Below are 17,587 nucleotides of genomic sequence, written 5' to 3' on the forward strand. Positions count from 1 at the left end.
CATATTACCTATTTGTACCTTGAATTGTTTCTCTTGTCAGTGGCGATTTATAGCCAGTGGTGTATTTGAGGGGGGAGGGGACTTAGCGAGGCTATAAATCCAGGGCGACAAGTTCAGTGGGGCGGCAGATTCGAGAATGGCTTGATTCTCCCTCACCCTTCTATAATCAAATAATGTTTTATTTATTTGTCTTTTCCACTTGAAAAAGACAATCAAACAAGCTCGTAATGTTCATCCAACGTTTTACCAGTGATACACTCACATTCAGTCCATGTGTTTTGAATTAAATTCATCAGGTTTTCCACCTAGTGGACATTTCGAGGATCCCTCTTTGCTTGCATTTTGATTGCTTTATCTATCCTGTCGTCTTTGATCATATTGAAAGAAAATTACTTTTTACAAAGAAGTTCCCGAGATAAAGAACTGTCTTAAAATACCAAAATAACTTGCCACTTGAGCTGGACTTCACTCCATACTTAAAGAATTAATTACATTTTAACGAAAAAAAATCCATTGAATATTTTTGACGTTTTAGAGTGTTCATTATGTATTCTGCATAATCTTACCATAGATTCATATTAAATAAGAATTAATTGCTTCTATATTTGATTAAACTATATTTGTCAAAATATTTCCGATCCGTCCAAAAACAAAAATTAGACAATGAAAGCTCACAAACCCCAAACATACAAATTTCAGTTACAGGTGACGATATCTTCTTAATGCTTTACGTATGTCAAAGTCAGGGCAATACATGCAAATGAGCTGGTGCCACAATTGCATTTGTCAAAAGACTTTTTAGTGCTACCGTACATAGCATCAAGTAAAGTGAATTAATTCGTAAATGTCGGACAGAAGGTTAAAAATCTATTTTTCAGTTGTTGTGGTTAATTCAAAGCCGAAGACCATTCAATAATTACTTTCTGACTTCATTAATTAGTTATTCTAATGAGAGTGTTTAAATCCAGTTGAAAAATCAAATTTTTTCATGTTTGATGCATTTTATCTCTCAAAGAAAACTTGAGCGGTTATTTAAAACGCGCCACATTCAAATTTATTTCGATCTTAGTGTTTTTCTTTAGGTCTTGAAATGTAAATTACGTGAGGCTTTTTAGACGAAGAAGTGACATGTAAAAAGCCGCGGGCGTTTCTACGAAAACGTTCATGCGTCATTTTTCCAAGTGCAGCTGAATAAATTGGTATTGGAACCTTATATTGATGAGTTTCGTTATCTGATCACGTGATAAAAAAAACCATCAAATAATTGCAAAAATTCAGAATGTGTTTGTCTCTCTAGAGCCAACGCCTGTGCGAGAGGAGGCATTTCTGACATCCTCCATTTCGGTCTCTCACTGGCGCCATAGTACGTGTATATCCGCTATTTTGGTTCTTATCCCTTGGCCAATTTTTGTTTATTTACTTTTTCAAACTTGATAATTCCGTTAGCAACAGCAATCACATTCTATAATCGGATAGAAACTGCTGTATACGTTCCAGTTTCTGTAAACGATGACCGAACGGATCGAATTTTGAGCGACTCAATTTCCCAACCAACTAACTAATCATTGAAATGATGTAGGTGTATACGGTCTCTTCAGATTGTTTAGTGGACCCCATATCGGAGCTAATTTATACCAAATATCTACGGTATCGCAGAAAAGAAAGAATGGGCATACCGTGGAAGTCAATAAGAGGTTAAGGGCCAATCAGTTATTAGGATATGAAATGATTTGATCAATGCCTTATCGACAGGTTTAATTGCGTATTTATTCCGAGTCAGTAAATAAACAAACGATTTCTAAGGAATCAATGACTCGATCTTATACGTACATGTTACCAAACGTTGAAAAGAAATCCATCAACGAGTGGCGTTTTATCTTAGCAATTATTTGTTCCGGGGTGAAATTTCTGCGAATAACGAAAGCCATTGTATCTAGATCTAATCATTGGCTACAGGATGTAAATGACATTTTCCTTGTCAAGGCAATAAGCAAAGAAATCGCGTGTACATACGTCAGGGCCGGATTTAGGTTTGATGGGGCCCTAGGCTATATTGAAGCTAATGGGTCCCCTGGCTATTGAAGATAATGAGGCCGGTTATATGTCCGACTCCAGGTGTCCTTTGTCAACAAAAAATTGTCACTGTTTTTTGTGTTGAATATACATTGGTAATTTGTGAACCGAATGCGTTTAAAGCATTTTAAATGTTTGTAATATCAGGTTGAGAAATTTCTCCATAAAGTAATAGTTTGAGATTTTTGAGGCCTGTTGCAGACCTTGGGCCTTAGGTTGCAGCCTGTCAAGTCTATAGGGAAATCCGGCACTCACATACGTGCATATTTCCCAATCTCATTATATGGAGTAAATTTCTAGACCTCGCTACACAAAAAAGAACGGTTCAATACTTGCAACTACATTCAGTTCTATACGCTATCAATTGTAGAAATCACACAGACAGGGCGATTCAAAACTCCATATAAAAACTTTGAAGATCGGTAGAGAGCAAATAACACCAAATTGTGAACCAGGACGAAACCCGAAAATAATAGGAGGCATTTTATGCTAGGGATTGAAATGAGCATTTGGGATCTCCCTATAAATGATTTTCTAAGGCTCTGGAATAGATCTCGATAGGCAGGAATCATCATTACCGTTGTTGATATTCACAAAACAATAGGTATTTTCGACAATAATGAATCACAATCGATTCGTGTTACGCATGCATCGCTACTAATACTTGTGATTACAATTCTTACCGGGAGATCCATTTCAGATGCCGGATCGCCACGAAACGCTGCCACGTTTTAATGACATTCGCGGTCACAATTTCCACGCTAATATGTTTCATTTGGATGTACTCTGTCATTTCTCAAACTCTTCGTATGGAATTTTGAGCTACCGCTTATATAATGCTGTAATTAAATAGTGCTTTACGTTTTTATAGAAAATATTTTCCTCACAACGATTTAGAGCCAGTGGCGTATTTGGGGAGGGTGGAGGGGACTTAGCGAGGCTATAAATCCAGGGCGACAAGTTCAGTGGGGCGGCAAATTCGAGGAGTGAGTGGTCAAGAAGGGAAGCACGGCGAAGTTTGCACAACCCTCAATAAATCCGCATCTTCTTACAATAGGGAGTGACCAAAAGAGTGACCTAGAAAGTTTGCAAGCACGTGAGTGATCAAAAGAGTGGCTTGAGCAAGCATATGACCTACAGAGTAAGTGCAAGGGCAGTGCACACCTGTGCAAGCATGTGAATGACCAAAAGAGATATCGAAATTCGCTGTGCTCGGGTCAGTGCAAGTGAAATGAAAGACAATATGCCCTCATCTGAAAGAAAACAAAGTTAGACGGTGACTCTAACTTTCATCAGGGGTTATACGAAACAGCCATAAAGCGATCAAGGGTTTCGCGAAAAGTTTTACGTTGCATACCCCTGACTTCGAAAGCGTGTGAGCATGGCAGTGACCAAAAGAGTGACTTAGACGCACAGTTGCACTTGCGAGAGGAGGGGGAGGCCAAGCGGGTTATAGCACAGAGTGGCGAATTCGAGGAAAGAGTATAGTCAAGAAAATTAGACTAGAATAGGGTAAAAGCAGCAAAATTCGTGTAGCCCAAACGGCAAAACCATAAACGCACCCCTGTTTAGGGCAGGGATTCTTGTAGAGGTTTCAGGGAGTCCATTAGTTTATATCATAGTTTCCCAACCTTTTTTGTTCCATAGCCTCCTTCTTCAGAAATTTTTTTCTCCCATCGCTCCCCAACGCAATCCAACCCACAGATTCCTATGCTATACCCGTAGCTTCTACCGCCCTCCTGGAACATTCTATCGCCCCCCAAGGGGCGTTAACACCCATGTTGGGAATCACTGGTTTATTTGAACAAACAATTAACTTGTTTTAACATTAAATAGTTGATAAGGTTTCCGCGGCCATCATTTGATAAAAAATTGTTTTTTCGGGTTCGAAGACCGTCGTCCCAACGTTAGTTCTCAACGTTTCCCCAACACTAGTGGTTGGCATCATCAGGAGAATTTTTGTTTCAACGTTATTTCATACTTCATATTACTCTGCAAAGGGATTCCTGGCCTTCATCTCTTAGGTACAAAATGCTCTAGGGAACACAAAACGTAAAGAACCCCTTATTTAGGGGGAGGGGAAATCAGCAATTCCCCTCATGCTTTCAATTTTACAACGCAATGGCACTTACGCATGACGGTGAAAAGGGTAAATTTGTATAGTCTACTGACGACACATCATGATAATCGCTTCACGAATCACTTCCTAATTGGAAAATAACCTCAGAGATTTAATTAAAGAGAATTAATTATTATTTCTGATTACAAAATAATCAAATTAGTTGCATTTCTGAGCTCTTCAGTCAGTTACTGCATGTTTTGGAAAACTTCGTGTAAAAAATTATATCTGACTCTACGTTTGCAGAAAATTAGCATGAAAAAATGAAATAAAAATAAAATCCACTTATATATTTTTAAAAGGTGTGATTCCTTAAACTCATAATACAAACTTCGAGGAATAGCAAAGCTTACAAAAACAAGCACTTTTTGTCAAATGTATGGCCAAAAAAGCACGAAGGTGTTATAGCAGCAGTGCTTTTTAACCTTTTAATACTTGCTGCCTAGTGAAATGAAGTGAGCAATTTCGCGGACATTAATTAGCATTAATGGGAGAAATAATTTGCAACCAGCAAACAAGAGAAAAAAATTGTAATACCATAATACTATAACAGAAGGAAAATTTCCTAACCATCTGACTTGCTATACGTTCGAGAAATAAGAGTTGAGCTGGAAGGACATGTGCTGTCACCTATCAAATAAAAACAAAATTATTCGTTATAGTTCTTGAAATAAAACCGGTATGAATCACAAAATGAACAATATTTGGGGTATGACGACATATATATATATATAGTTCATTTTTATGCTGCTCACCGTTGTAACTTTTACACACCGTAATACCGGTTGATATGTTTTTATGTTTGCCGTAGAACTATAACTATTATTTTATTGTTATAGCGTTTGCGTTATAAAAAATATTTTGTACTTTTTGGTGTATGTATATTTTTTTTTATTCCGTTCCACCTTAGAGAGGGCGGCAGTGGTTCCAGTGTACCAATAACATGCTGAGCATTTTATGGTCTATTATTATATATACACTACAGACAAAAACAGAAACACACGTTGTGCTCCTCTACTGCCACCTATCAAATAAAAACAAAATGACATCTTACAATTCTGGAATTAAACTAGGTTGTTCAAAACTAGTGTGCAACATAAAAATGAACAACATATGTGGTATGACACCATGTATCTTTTAATTCGATGCCGCATACTACGTACCTTTTTTTTAAATCGGTTACTGTGTTTTTAAGTGTGCAGTAAAATTTGGCTTTTATTTTTTGCGTACCGAATACGAATACTTATTTCATGTTTATATTCTGCGATTTTACATGCAAGAAACAGCGTTAAGTTGGAATTCCTGCTGTTATATCCATCAGATAAAAAGAAAACCATCTGCTATAATTTTTAAGTGAAATTGGTTGTGAATTTAAACCGGTGTGCAATATGAAAATGAGCAATATTGATGTGATACCATATTGTTACGACCTACAGATGATAGATGGCATGATTTTTTTTAAAGAGCCTCTCAAAATAAATGTCGCAATCTGTTGGCAACGACAGTTGATACCAATTTCTGTTAATCGGAAAGTGCGATTGGCGGAGAACATTCCAGAAGATTCCCCCCCCCCTCCCCGCGTCCAGACAGTGGCGCCATGTTCTAGGAACCACGTAAAACTCATTAGAAATTTCTCTGAGCCTATGAAAAGCGTATTAGGGCGACTTAGAGAGACTCTGAAAGGTCAGTAGTGATTGAACTTTGCGAGAAATTTGTTCGCTCTCTGATTAGCTTGTAAATACGTTTAAATTGCTGTGTTCTGTAAATAAATCTGTGTTTGTCCGTCGAATCGCTTCTTGTTTTGCAATCTCGAAGTCTTGTGGAAATTATCCGGAACAATATATTGTTTATTTTTATACAACACACAAATGTAAATTTCATTCGTCATATAATAGCAATTAATATATTTTCATGTTGCCGCAGAATTTCACCAATTACTTTTTGTTGGGCCGAATTACAATTTTTTAGCAGTTGGACATTCGCTGCTTTGTTAAAAAATTCTATATTCGAGGCTTCAGTGTTGTTTCTGTCATATGAAGCGCTGCAACAACCTCCGTTCGATTCTTCTGTTTTGTTTTTATTATTGACACGGCTGAACAATTTTTTTCCCATGAATAGAATTTTCAAAAGCGTACCTTACCAGGGCCGTCTCTATTCTACGTCGGTAGAATAGAGACGGCCCTGACCTTACCCAGTAATAATGTACTCCCAGTCATGTAGTGGCTTTAGGAATTTGGAAAATATTTCTCTCGGTCCGGTACCAGACCAATGGTTAAAGAACACTGTGTTAGAAGACGCATTACTTGCATTTCAAAAACTGCCCCCCCCCCCCAGTAAAAAAAAAATTGAAAAACGAAACTGCTTTCAAGTATGACATTTGTTTTTATATAAAGTTATGCTGGTATGCAGCATAAAAATGAGCAATATATATATATATATATGGCGTCATTACCGAATATTGTTAATTTCGTGATGCATACCGGTTTTAAACCAAAAATCGATTTCATTTCAAGAACTATAACAAATAGTTTTGTTTTTATTTGATAGGTGACAACACGTCCTTCCAGCTCAAGTCTTGTTTCTCGAACGTACAAGTCAGAAGGCTAAGAAATTCTCGGGGCGCGGTAGCCCGGTCGATAAGATGCTCGTCTAAAGTACCAAAGGATGTTTAGAGGTGTCGCGAGTTCGATACCCGGTTCGTCCTTGTCAGAAAACTTTCCGGACACAGGCGTACGACAAAAAACGGCGACCTGACCGCAACAAAAAATTGCTACCGCAGGGAGTCCCCCATCGAGGGGTTAGCGCACCGACCTCTCGGTAAGTATAAAAAACAAGCCTGCCGTTCGGAATCGGCAAGAAATTGTAGGTCCCGGTCTAATTAGCCCTCGTGTGCAGAAAATGACCGTGGCTGCAACAAAAATGATCAAATAGGAAATTTTCCTCCTGTTATATATAGTGTTACGATTTTTTCTTTTGCTGGTTCGCATATTATTCCTCCCATTAATGCCAGTGCCCGTGAAGTTGTTCACTTGGTATCACCAGTCCGAAAGTAATTGCTGAAAAGAATGTCATGTATAGACACGATATTTGGTAATCATGCCTGTTTTAGAGATTCCCATCCTTCAAAGATTGTTGCGTGATTTTCGAAATACCCTGTTTACGTATATATACTGTACACGTTAAAAGATACGATTTTTTTCTTTAAAAATAGGAATAAAATTACCCGGAAGCGAAAACAAGAGGCAGGTGCAGCGAGTGAGATAACGATACGCGGTGACATCGGTATTCGGAATTCTTTATACCCGATTCACGATCTTCGAAGGCATTTTTAAAATATTGAGTTCGCTTAGAGATATACGAAGCTCAGAAAATTTAGCCGGACCTACTTTTCAGTTGGATATCCATGCAATAATATTGATTTCAACATTTTATTTATATACAAATACAAATACAACGCCACAACAGGCGAAATGCCCAACGAGGTGGCTGAGAAGATATGTATGCATGAAAATTAATGTCACCGTTTGTCTTTTAATATTCAACTGCATAAATTAATGTGGGTTAGGATATTTTAAAATTAATTATGGGCCCGTGTGTGTGAAAATACATCGAAAAATTTCCACAGCTTTTAATAGAATTTTTTTGAAACAGAAACAAGCAGATGCATAACTTGAAGTTCGAGGGGGGGGGGGGGGGGGGGTGGAGGAATCGAAATACTTGGCGCCCCTTAAAAAATGAGAAAAATATATATATATATATTCATTTCCACGTTTCATTAAATCTAGATTTGTTTATTTCATGAGTCGCGCAGGAAGTCGCCCCCATGTTGGTTAACTTAGACACGGTTTTTATGTCCCTCAAAGAAAGAAGGACGTATCACGTTATCCAAAAAAGCCCCATTAAAGAAAACCCGGGCAGCGCCGTATATTATAGCTAGTATGGATATAAAAATTGGCACCTATCAGTAAAACCACTTCACCGTTAGTGATTTATCCACCAATGTCGACATCACGATGAAAACTTTGTGTAAGCGCCGTAACAGAAAAATTCAGAAACGGGCTGTTAATCGCACACCTTGCATTTTATAGGACTTTGATTTGCATATTTCTAGTAGTTTGTTTTCGTGCAACGTCCTCTGTCGACGTTTTTCCTCTATTAAAAAAGAAATCCCCTTTCGTGAGAGAATAATTTTTTTCGAAAACACAATTAAAATTTTCAAATTCCTTCATTTTTTATGAATTTTTAAATTACTGTAGACATATCAGACCAGGGTGTGCCGGATTATTGAAATCGTCGGATTACTGTAAGTGCGGAATGCAAGAAAATTTGCTGAGCTCTGCCCTCAGGGCTATTTCAACGGCTTACAAAAGGCCTTTTACTAAAAGTCAATTGAGAAAAAGCCCATTTAAATGTCACTATAAAACGTGTGCAAAAACTTGCAGTGACGCGTTTTCCTCTTCTCTGCTCGAAGAAAACCCACCTAAAAAACGCTGGAAGACTAGCACATGCCCGGATTATCGAGAGTATACTGTAGTTACGAATTTATGAGTCACTCTGTAGCTACCTTCTATAATACCAAAAAATTTAGAAAAGAAATTGGTATGGTGGTTTTTTTTGACCATGTATTTTGCCATGTATACTCAAATATACACGAGATCTAGAGGGTTAAGAGGATAAAATATATCCTCCAAACATGACTTTATTGCTTTTATTTCCAAACAAGATCTTTGGAAGAACGGAAGAGCAGCCTTCTCCATATATGTGATAATACGAAACACCATTAAACGGGTCAGTTGTGTGTGTGCATTATTTATTTATTTAATGTTTTTCCTTCGCCGTTCGGATATTTCCGTTTTAGGTGCCATCAGGGTTCAGTTTTTGATAACCCATTTTTTGTTTCTAACTCTTGTCCTTCATTTGCTCTATGTATTCCGTTTTTTTCCGTATCAAGATAACGTGCTTTAAGATGTTGTGTTCAAAGAGTTGCGCGCTTCTACATTTACCCGAAAATTTTCTTTTGATTTCGACTCGACTTACACCATACTAGAAAGTTTTAAACCGGTACAAAGATAAAATGGATGATGTTTCAAAGTCTCAAAATATACGTGTTCATGAAGATAATGTTCAAAGTAAAACATTTTCAAATTCGTGACAGTTCCGCATAAATGGGACGCCTAATAACCCTAAATGAAAGCAGAGACAAAAAAATCACATATATTTCCATATCTAAATCCAAATGTAGAGATTTAACCTAGTACAAGTTGTTTGATCATTTTTGTCGCATCACAGTCCCTCACACGGGGGCTGATTTGACCGTTACCTACAATTTATTGCCGTTTCCGAACGCAGCCCTCTTTTTTTAGAAAGCAGGGAATCGATTAAAATTTTTAACTGCTTAAAAAAATCCAATTTTAATCGAATATTTTCAAATGCTACTCATTCGTAGTAAACGTCATGTTGGTAACTATGTAATATTAATGGATGCTATAAAAACATGTTCTACTCATTTCACGCATCTATCCACTGAATGGATATAAATAAATAAATATAGAAATAGATTAACAAATAAATGCCGCGCACTTAAAGCTGTTTAATATCGTCCCCCTTTGCCAGAAACAAGAATGTGAAAATTTCTAGACCTTGGGAAACGAACGACTTTTGAATGTTTACTCTACCCACGTTACTCTATGGAAGTTGTTCTCTTAAAATTTTTGTGAAATGTGTTTCAATAGGGGATACACATTTGCGCGTTTCTGACGAAACTTAGCCGAATTAGTGATCCAACCAGCTGATAAACCCAAAAGTGAATATTTTCACAGTATCATATCCTGGAATTTCTGAACTTGGATCTTGTGTTTTTTGTTAAAATCAGTAATTTTAGAAACCATCACCAGTTTTCGTTGAATCGACTTGTGTTTCCTCATGTCGAAAAATTTGATCAAAATATTGATTCAAATATTTCTAAGTATACGGTCACTAATCTACAATGTTATGTGCAGGAACATAATTTAAGACATTCAATCGGTTTAGTCAAGCAAATAAAATAAAATTATAAACTGTTAATAAAAATTTTAATTGAATTTTGATTGGATTGATCGAGTCGATTAACTCAATTTAAATTTTTAACTGCAATCAACAAATGATCGATTAAACGCCCCGATTAATCGAACCAGCCCTATTTTTTTTTATACTCACCGAGAGCTTGGGGCGATAACCCCTCGATGTGAGACTCCCTGCGGCAGCAATCTTTTTTTCTGTGGTCATAGATCGCTGTTTCTGTTGTACAGGAAAGTTTCTGACAAGGACGAACCCGGTATCGAAGTTGCAAAACTTCTAAACATTCTTTGGTACTTTTTTTTTTATATTTTATTTACCGACTGAGTATTTTACCGACCTGGGCTACCGCGTCCGCTGGTATGAGTTAATAACACTGTAAACAGCTTAAAAATAGCGACGTTGGCTGTCTGATAAATTTACATAGTGAAGAGTGGAGCGAGTAACATTTGTGGTCTCGAAGTTGGCACTGGTTGAGAAAAGGTTGATCACTATTGGTTTAAACCAAGAATTCAGTCAAAGATAATTTTTCATGTGATTTTGAGTTAGTAAGTCCTTAATGAAATAAATTGGAGTATTCTATGTAGTTCATATAGTGTGATGCATTGCATTAAAATACCGAACGAAAATTTCCAAGCTCATTTCACGCATTTTTCCGTCTATTTAAAATTTAAAAAACACTGTCCATTTAAAATTTCAAACCAAGGAGCAGCGGAATTATCGCAAGTAGAGACAATAATCTCAAGAAAGGTTTAACCATTTCTTCATCCTTAAGTATATAGAATCAAGTCCTTAAGTTCTTTTAGTTCTTAGATAAGGTAGCCGCATAGAGCAGAACTATTACCATTAGACACTTGAATTGTTGTCCATCAACAAAGTCTCAACTTATATCCTTATAGAAATATTGGGTTTAAGAGAGAGTCCTCCCGCCCTATCCGCAATAACATATCCCAAAATTTCCAACAAATTTACGCCTATGCCCACTAAGTAATCCTAAACCCAATCGAGAGTCTACGGAACTTGTTAGAGAGGAGTCATTCCACTCTTCTCATGGGTTCACTATAAAAATCATGGTAAAACATTAATTTAAATCTTGCTAAAAATAAGCGATGAGATATTGAGTAATTTTATGAAATTAATGTCACGAACGAAACGCTTTGTTTAATTTTTGCGAAAGACGTTCTAAAAGAGTGTTAGAGCATTGATTCCTAACCAGGGGGTGTTGGAAAGCATTTTTGGAAAAGTGAGATGGGAAAAGAAAATTGTAAAATGTTGACAATTATTCAGGCAAGATTAAAATTACATGAGAAAAAGTTAATTTTTCAATCATTTAAAAAACATGAATCGTCCGACATTTTCGATACATTTTTTAACTTGCACTCCCAGAAATGGGTCATGTGATATTTGAATGTTCCCAGTTTGAAGGGATTTACATGGCATAATATTTAGCGATCATACTTTTTTTTCCATTTTTATTGAAGAAAAATACTATTACTACTCAAAAAGCAACAGTAAATTTAGTCACTAAAAATTGACATGTTGGTTTAATACACCTGTGTATTTTTTTCTTCAAAAAAATTTTTTTTGAAGTTTTTAAGAATCTAATTAATGGACACTATATTAAAGTAATTAATTGCAAAAAACCAAATTTCCCAAAGATTGTGGGAAGACAAGGGAATGTGGAAAGAGTAAATCGAACCACATTAAGGATGCGGGATGGAAAAAGGTTAAGATCCACACTGTGTTAGAGCGAGCTATTGCTTTTGCCCAGGCAGTGTATAAATGAAGAGAAAAGTGGTAAATGATATTCATAAAATATTTAAAACACAAACGAGAATAAAAATTAAAAAAAAAATCTCTTGTCAAGAATATAAAATGAGATGAATGAAGTCTAAATATATCATCGCGTGTATCATCAACTTATTCTCCAATGATTTAATATACAGGGTGGGCAAAAAGTCCGTAGAAACTTTAAAAATTCATAAAACCTGGAAAAATAACCGAAATAAAAAAAGGTTTGCAGGGTTAGCATCGCTAGGTCACGGGAATTTTTTTGACAGGAGAAAAAAAAATATTAAATTTCAAAAACAGCCGATAGATGGCGCTGGTACGAGTGAATTCTGTGGAAATATGCAAATGAGACGTACGGTTATAAGAACTTGCGCTTCTAATCCACAATCAGTTCACAGTTGTAAACCGTGTATGTGTACCTGCTCACCCTGCCTTTGCTGGATTTGTGACTCGCCTGCAATGTGTTATCCCCTGTGATGGTGGTCATGTGGAACGCATACTGCTGTAATAAGCGATTTGGAGGTATTCTTCTTCGTTATTTGCGTATCTTTTGTTTGACTTGTGTACGTCAGCGTCACCTATCGGCTCTTTTTGAGGTTTTTCACCTCTCTAAAAAAAATTCCGGTGACCTACGGATGCTAACCCTGCAAACCGTTTTTTATTTCGGCTATTTTTCCGGTTTTTACGAATTTTTAAAGTTTCTACGGACTTTTTGCCCACCCTGTATAGTTTCTTTAAAGTTTTATTCAAATTTTAATTATTTTGAAGTTATACACTGGAGTTTATTCTAAGCCTGCTGCGGTCATGGCCCCCACAAGTGTGGGGCCCGGGATGATTCTCATCATTTTTTATTTTTTTCACGCTATAAACTCATCATAAAAGGGCCCGTGAAAGTCTAGTCTAGGGGCAACGAAAAAATCCCAGCCTAGGAACCCTGCTCCAGGACGTGTGGGGGAGGGGGGCGGTATGGTTGCGGTCCTTGTATTTATTGAATAAAAGAACGAAAAAAATCTAGTGGTCAGTCAGCATTTCGACATGTCGAATGATTCAGCTTATGTTTATTCCGACGGTAAGCATTATTTGTTTCAAGATGTAAAGGAAATGTCAAAATAGAGTTGATTGATTTATTCTCTGGGTGCATAATTGCAATTATGCGTGGAAGCAGTCGGTGCCAGATGCGATATTACGAAATTTGTGAAAGACTTGGGTTTGGTGATGGCGCTGATGTGCTCGGATAATTTTTTTTCCCCTCCCTTTTCTGTTTTTTCTTTCTTTTTTTCGTGTTTACCTCTTCGTCACGCGAATGATTTTTTTTTCTTTTACTTCTTTTTTGTTTTTTGCAGCATCCCAGAAGAGAAGATATATTCTTTTCACCCGATCTTCGTTATGCTCACTCATCAGTTATTTGCTGAAGTTGAAGCAACCAACGCTCTTCCTTATCTTTCTCTGTCCGCTTCAAACTGTCTGCCTCTTTCTTTTCTTTCGCGGCGAGTGACCAACTGTTGCTGATTCCTTTTCTGTTTTTTTGAGAGAGATCATTTTGAAAAACCTTTGATGATCAACAAATAGGGGAGAGAAGAATTCAAACTTGTATTCTTCAGATATATTTCTGAAGGAATATATCTCCATCTCATCTCTGGCTGGCATTTTTCTTCTCTTTTACATGTGAAGGTAAGAATTTTTCATCACATTTAATTCAAAATATTTTGGCACATATTAGCAGTCATGATTCCAAACTAAACTTTGATTTTAACTTTAAAAATATTCATTTCAGTCCCGTTATCCTGAATTGAGTAGGAAAGGAAATTAAAGTAGAAAATTTTGACAACAAACTGAAACAACAAAATGAAAACAAACTTTGTTTCATTGTTGAAAGCATTAAAGAGGCAGTGACTTTTAGTGGTCCCTTTATTTTAAATTTTAAATTGAGTGATGAACCAAGACGCTAAAGATAATAATAATAATTAGAAACTTATCCAGCTATACGGATATACAATTTCTTCATAAAGTAAATAATTGTCATAATCATCATAATGAATAATGTAAATAAATCTCACGATGCATTAAGTATGCACGAAGTATATGACATCCATATTTGTTATGGGCATCCTTTTCTCAGCCACCTCGTTGGGCATTTTGCCTGTTATGGCATTGTATGTGTATAATAAATAATGTAAATAAATCTTATAATGATTGCAGATTTTTATTTGCCATATCGGCAGATTTTTGTTTGTTCTCGCACACGAGGAGTAAATTGAAATGAAAATGCTTCTCTTTTTTTGTAATGATAAAAGAAAGTGGCTGTTCTCTAACTTTATATGGCAATGACTATAAAAATTAATAAAGGCCTACATAACACAATGAGACCTCTCAATTCATAGGTTCATATTTGATCGAGGGAAAAATTCAGGAGAGAGATCGAGGTCCTAAATACAAAGTGAATTTGGGAAACTTTCAGAAGTAAATCCAAGCAATCGTTTTTAAATATTTTTGTGCATAGTTTTTTTTATCATTTTTTGACAGTTTAAGCTAAAATTTATAAGCGAGGAATATAAATTAATATTCATATATATATATATATAAATTCAAATAGAAATAAATTTTTGTTGAAACTCATTGGAAATACGTATGATATAATGTGAATATGTAATGATTGCCAATCAATACGGTCGTTTCTTCTTTTGTCAAATATTTTTCTGCTTTCTGGATCATCTGATTGTAAAATCATGTGGTTTCGAAGAATTGTGATTTGTAAATTAAAAATATATTATACGTATACATTAAGTTATCATAGATATAAATGTAAGTATCAGGATTAGTAATTGCACAATTTCGTTTATTCAATCATCTATTCATTATTCTGAACTCAATTAATATTTTCCGTGTTATCTATCCGTAAATATCTTTAAAATGAATGAATCAATCTTTAAATTAAATCAAATGCACCTGAAAGTAGGAGAGATTTTGAAGAGAGAACCAGTTTAAAATTATCTCAGTATTATTCTTCGTTTTTAATTGTCTGAGTAATCGGAAATAATATTAAAATATTGCCAGAAATTTCAATTTTTTGCATCTTATGAAGAGAAATTGAAATTTTTTAGAATTCGAATTTTTTTTTTCAACTAGCGAATATTTATGAATCATTTCATCACCGACCCTGGATGAAGCTACCTAATCGAAATTACATTGCACGATGCTAACAGAAATATGTATAATCCAATAGTGTTCATTTTGAAAATACGTGATTTCAAAAGCTTTAAGACCTTCCTTCACTGATACGACATTTTCCATGCCAAATTATCCATGTGTATTAATTAGTTATATTATTTTTCATAGACGTGTTACTCCCAAAGCGCGTAGTGCGGCCATTTCGTAAACTGGCCGAGAGTTTTGGCCAAAGTACGATTTTCAGAAATGCTACGGGCGTAGTCCGTCCTATTCGCGAAGTGGCCGGAGATCCCTGGCCAAAGTTCAATGTGCTGATGTCCGGTGGGCTCCAAATTCATTTTTTTCATCCAAAACGTGTAACACATGGCTATATATAGTAATTGTATTGGATTAGCTCCATATGACAAGGGGAAAAAAAGAAATTTAAAGAGAAAAACTTTTTTTATACTTGTAATAGTTATAGACATAGTTTTTCCTGTCAAATTTTGAAGGGGAAAGATATTACTGCATCGTGACTGCGACATGATGGGTTGCTGTAGTTAATGTGGACATAATTGCCATGGAACAAAATGCCAACTCGGCCATGATCCCAAATCAAGTCTTTTGTTTGGCCCCTTCGCAAACTGGCTGGCCAAAGCATTAAATTCGGATATTGGCTGAGTTCATTTACAATGAAATTGGCCAATTTCAGGCTTTGGCTGTAACATGTGTATATTTGAATATATGTTTGTCAACGAATTATAAGAAATATATGTGAAAAGTCGGGCCTCTATATACAGAGTACTTTCTCTATGCACTTGCTTTGTTCCATCAAACGAATCATAATAATAAAGATAAATATTTTTCAATCATTCTTAACTAACAAAACGAAAACATGTATGTAAAATTTTGTTGTCTAGAGAAATTCTTTAAATGAAAATTCGTAATGCAGGGTGTTTCAAATAAAAAGAAAAAAGATAAGCTTCATTTCAAGAAATGGTAGAACTAATTGAGACAATTTTTTTTTTTTTTGCCATGAGATGTATGGCCGGAAGTACAACCTCTGACAATAAAGTTCGGTGAATGAAGTCAGAACGGCCGATCTGGCAACACTGGCGCAAGCAAAACGCTGCACGTGCGTAGCGGCAGGTGTTGACCATCTGCCGCCACCGTTGTTCAGTTGAGCGTCGTTTGTGTTCCGTGAAAGACTTGTTTTACAAAGTGCTTGTTTAGTGCGTTGGTTCTTAACTGAGAACAGGAAAATGAACGAACAAAAGATCAATTTAAAGTACCTGAGGGAACGACGATGAATGCTGCAAGGTACATTGAAATTTTGACCCGTTTCATGAAACGTCTACGCAGGGTACGACCTGAGTACGCACAACAAGGTTCATGGTTTCTTGTTCACGACAATGCTCGCCCTCACACAGCCAATATCGTCAAACAGTTCCTGGCAAAAAAGGGGGTGGTGCAAATTGAACATTCACCATACTCACCAGATCTCAATCCTCCAGACTTCTTCCTATTACCACGACTCGAACTCGCTTTGAAAGGAAAGAGATTTGACAATATTCCTGACATCGAACGAAACGTGACGAGGCTTTTGAACTCCATCCCAAAAGAAGACTTCTTGCAAAGTTTCCAGGACATGTATAGGAGATCTCAGCGGTGCACGGTAATGGGAGGTGACTATTTCGAAGGACAGTAAGGTAACTTTCGTTAACATTTCATCTACGTTAATGTTGTAAGACTATTCACCGAACTTTATTGTCAGAGATTATATAACTTAAAGGCACTAGAGGGCACAGCAAATATCCGTTTTCATTAACATAAAAGTTCCATTCTATACATATAACTGTTAGCGTGTTAGAGGGTTATTCTTTTCTCTTTTTTTTTGGAAAACTTTATTTAACCACGATGAAATGTTACATGAGGCAGGAAAGAACAAATTCATCAAGTGATTGCCGTGGATCTGTACTGATGAACACGAAGTATTTCAGCGAATAGTTAACAATACAATCCCAAAGACTATAGCTATTTTCTATAAGACTATATGATCGGATTTCTTAGCAATTAATAGTCATTGAAAATTTTCTCATTTCGATTTTGATATCGTATTATTTTTATGTTGACCTACCAGGACTTTCTTCAAGCGAATTGAGTGATACAGTCATATTTGCTAAGCGTCGATCACTTCTTATTTTTATACCGATATCGTCATCGTATTTTGGCCTGCCAGGAGGTTTTGTTAGCCTACAAGAGAGGCATAATCTTGTGCTAGGCGTTAATTTCCATTACCGTCATTAGCTGATACAAAAAAAAAAAAAAAATCATTTCCGACTATATATTATATGAAAAAAATAAATAAATAAAATAACAATAATAATCGTCTTGGCGTGTTCT

At 36.1% G+C, this 17,587-nt stretch overlaps 1 protein-coding gene across 1 annotated transcript in view; it reads left to right on the forward strand.

The window, feature by feature from the left end:
* Positions 1–13,423: 13,423 nt before the first annotated feature.
* The window catches only part of LOC149078931 (sodium- and chloride-dependent GABA transporter 1-like), a 54,883-nt gene continuing 50,719 nt past the window's right edge, over positions 13,424–17,587 (forward strand). Inside the window, exon 1 of the mRNA XM_089241151.1 lies at positions 13,424–13,708. The gene's annotated coding sequence lies outside the window, so the exon portion shown is untranslated. The remainder of the gene's footprint in view (positions 13,709–17,587) is intronic.

This window comes from Pholcus phalangioides, unplaced genomic scaffold (genome assembly GCF_987345545.1).
Source record: "Pholcus phalangioides strain wild (caught in Gottingen) unplaced genomic scaffold, Ppha-v1.0 ptg000013l_1, whole genome shotgun sequence".
NCBI lineage: Eukaryota > Metazoa > Arthropoda > Arachnida > Araneae > Pholcidae > Pholcus > Pholcus phalangioides.